Genomic DNA, 3954 nt, shown 5'->3' with positions numbered 1-3954 from the left:
CTGCTAATCAACTCTTACAGTATCTATGTATTAAAATATTCAATATTAAAGTTGTTATTTTTTTTTCTAGCTCCAAAGTTTCGGAAAAGAATTGTCCCAATTAGAGTTGCTTCAAACTTCAATACTATGAAACTCCAAGGTCATGCAATATGATGATGACTTTAAATACTACCACTGACACTCAAAATTTGGAATTAAATAATCCCCACAAGCATATATTACACTTTCACATACTAACATTTCAAGCTAATACACATATCAACGAGTATTTAACGCTGTGGTATTATTGGAAGTCTACCTTACAAATGTCCAAATTTGAGTCTTACTTTATGAAACAAAAACAAAAAGACATGCACACCTTGGATTAGGGAATATAATTGGTGCTTTATTATGAATAGGCAAACAGACAAACTATAATATGCGAATAATATTTTCTATACAATGTAGCCCGTCTAGCTCAGTTGTAGAGCGCAAGGCTCTTAACCTTGTGGTCGTGGGTTCGAGCCCCACGGTGGGCGATCTAATTTTCTACTCTTTAAACTTTATTTCTCCATTTATCATGTTTTGATTCCTACGTAAATTTAGAACATTACTTTGACCTCATCTGATATTTCATTTTTTTCACCTTTCCTTTGAAACTATTATTCCAAGTTTATCCACTAACTACGTTCAAGTAATCAATACGTTTTGATGATATTATCATTGTCTCGATGTTATAAGGTTCTACTTAAAATGATCAAGCTATGCTTCCCATGTAATACGTAAATGGTTAAAACAATTTACATTTTGTATGCATCACTTCGCTTTGCTTTACAGCCCCAAAGTTTTTAATAGGAATTTAATATTTTTTGTCTCAGAGAATATTGAAGTTTGTAGAAAAAAATACAAAATCTTTATATAAAAAGGAAGAAAGATTACCTACTTTTTAAAGAACTTTAATTAAACTAGTAAATAAAGTTTTTTACAACAAGATCTAAGGTCGTATATTGCAAACACCTAATAACATCTTATTAACTTAATAATTTTACAACTATTTCAACATTTCATATTTCTTAGCTTATTAACGATGAAAACATAGTTAAGCCTCATAAAGTTTATTTAGATTTGTAAATGACAATATAGATAATCCACGTTCCTCATTCAATAATTTATCAAATTTAGACATAGTTTCTGAACCCTTGTATCTTATTGAGCTTTGCTTAATGACAAGAAACGGGAGAAAGAGAACGTGTCCTTAAGGTAAAAAAAATAAGGCCTTGTAAGCTGCCATCAAGATATTTAAGGAGGTAATGATCTTCCTAACAACAAGATCTAAGGTCGTATATTGCAAACACCTAATAACATCTTATTAACTTCATATTTTTACAACTATTTCAATATTTCATATTTCTTAGCTTATTAACGATGAAAACATAGTTAAGCCTCATAAAGTTTATTTAGATTCGTAAACAATGACAATACAGATAATCCACATTCCTCATTCAACAATTCATCAAATTTAGACATAGTTTCTGAACCCTTGTATCTTATTGAGCTTTGCTTAATGACAAAAAACGGAAAAAAGAGAACGTGTCCTTAAGGTAAAAAAAAAATAGGGTCTTGTAAGCTACCGTCAAGATATTTAAGGAGGTCATGATCTTCTTAACAATAATTGACTGGATTTTAAAAAAATTCAAAAGAATGATCATATTTTAAGAAATGATGGGATGAGTTATGGTGTTTTAGATTTCAACTAAGTCCAAGATTAAAAATGATATGACCTAATCAAACGTGTAGCTTGTCCTTTTCTTTAAGATCGGGTTACCCCATTTTGCAATAAATAAATAAATAAATAAAGTAGCAAAACAAACTTTGTAAAGTGGAGTATAAAGCAAAAAAAAAAAAAAAAGAAGAAGAAGAAGAAGAAGAAATTGATGCTACAATTATAAAAGAAAAGCGAAAACACATGATAAAAATTGCTTTGTTACTTCAAATTATTTTGTTTACAAACAAATTAAAATGTCATAGTTGTATTCTTGCAATAAACAGTCAACCTAAATTTTCAATTATACTATCAATACACTTCATTTAATAATTATACGACAGCTTTAAATGATCTAATTATAGAAAAAGAGAATAAAACAGAACATGCTCTAGGAACAACAACTATAAAAAAAATTAGGTGATCTATAATCATATTACATATTTATACTCATAACATCAAAATAATTTAATTACAAAGTATATTTACATATCTAATTATTTGGAGCTCAACACTATATTGCTTTCACTATTCATTATTTTGAGATACATCCCCCCTCCCCCCAATTTAAGTTATTTTAATAAGTTTCTACTGCTTGACACGAGATATGGATAATCATGCCTATTTACTCAATAAGAATTTTGGTCATAACCATCCGATCAAAATGTCAAAGTAGATCATACACCAAGAACAACGTCAAAGTATTAGGTATGATACGATCATATCACATGTTTGTATTAAATAAAGCAAATAAAATGTTCATTATACATCGTAGCTACCTAACTACAATTTTTTCCATCTAATCATTTATTTATATATATATAAAAGAAGAAAAAATAATGCTGACTTGATACCTCTCTTTGCGCAAGAAATATATTTATCTTTTTTCTCAATTTTTTGGATTTTCCTTCCTCTTTCTTCCATTTACGTGCTAGATTAAATAACACAAAAAGACATTCTTAAATGCTCTTAAATCTTAATCAGTGTTTTATAAAGCGCGGGCATAAGGCGAGGCGTTTTACATATGCCTCAGCGGGGCGTAAGCCCTATGGGTATTTAATTTTTAATATTTTATAAAATAATATATGTAACGACCTGACCGGTCGTTTTGAGCTCTAGCGCATCGTTTGGCAGTTTGAGGCTTTGAGCAGCTTCACTTAAGGTATTATGATTTTTTACGCGTGGTCGAAATTGAAATTTGGGGAGTTCGGGTTGATTTAGAAAGAAAATTCTCATTACGGAAGTTTTAAGTTGAAAGAATTGACTAAGGTTGGATTTTTGAGTAAACAACCTCGGAATCGGGATTCGAAGGTTCCAACAGGTTCGTATGATGATTTCGGACTTGGGCGTATGTCCGGACTAGGTTTTGGAAGACCCGAAAACGTTTCGGCGCCTATTGTGGAAGTTAGCATTTTGGAAGAAATTTCACAAGTTTGGGTTGAAGTGCATTTCAGTGTTATCGATTTCCACTTGGGATTTCGAGTCTGGGAGTAGCTCCGTGTAGTGATTCTGGAGTTGGGAGCGAGACCGGAAGTGAATTCGGAGGTCCGTATGTCATTTTGGAGTCATTTGGCTAAAGATAGAAATTTGAAGGTTTTAGGAAGTTTGACCAAGAGCTGACTTTTTGATATCAGGGTTGGAATCCAACCCCAGAAGTTGGAGCAGGTTCATAATGGCGAATATGGCTTGTGTGCAAAATTTGAGGTCAATCGGACGCGATTTGATAGGTTTAAACACCGGAAGTAGAAGTTTGAAATTTTAGAGTTCATTAAGCTTGGATTGGAGTGCGATTCATGATTTTAGCGTTGTTCGATATGATTTGAGGCCTCGAGAAAGTCCGTAATGTGTTTTAGGCTTGGTTGGTATGATTGGTTGGGGTCCCGGGGCCTCGGGTGGATTCCAGATGGTTAACGTATCAAAAATGGAATTTGGAGAAGGTTTGATGCTGCTGGTACTGGTATGACAGTTTTCTTCTTATTATGGGTAACAATTTTCTTCAAAAATTTCCGGAATCCAGGCACATGGGCCCGAGGGTATTTTCGTCAACTTTTCGAGCGGAGTTGGGAAATTATATAATTTGAATTGTTACAAGTATTGGAGTGAATTTTTATTGGTTTGCCCGTTGTTTGAATAGTTTTGGGGCGTTGTGCATCAATTGGAGTCATTGGAAGGGCTTGGAAGCCGGTTATGGAAATTTCGGAGCGAGGTGAGTC

General features: G+C 32.8%; 1 non-coding gene across 1 annotated transcript; it reads left to right on the top strand.

Moving 5' to 3' along the window:
- The first annotated feature begins 446 nt into the window (after positions 1-446).
- TRNAK-CUU (transfer RNA lysine (anticodon CUU)) lies at positions 447-518 on the top strand. Its single transcript has one exon. It is a non-coding gene; the product is annotated as a tRNA-Lys (tRNA).
- The last annotated feature ends 3436 nt before the right edge of the window (positions 519-3954 follow it).

Source organism: Nicotiana sylvestris, chromosome 5 (assembly GCF_000393655.2).
Source record: "Nicotiana sylvestris chromosome 5, ASM39365v2, whole genome shotgun sequence".
Classification (NCBI taxonomy): domain Eukaryota; kingdom Viridiplantae; phylum Streptophyta; class Magnoliopsida; order Solanales; family Solanaceae; genus Nicotiana; species Nicotiana sylvestris.
This window is presented reverse-complemented; position numbering and strand designations above follow the sequence as displayed.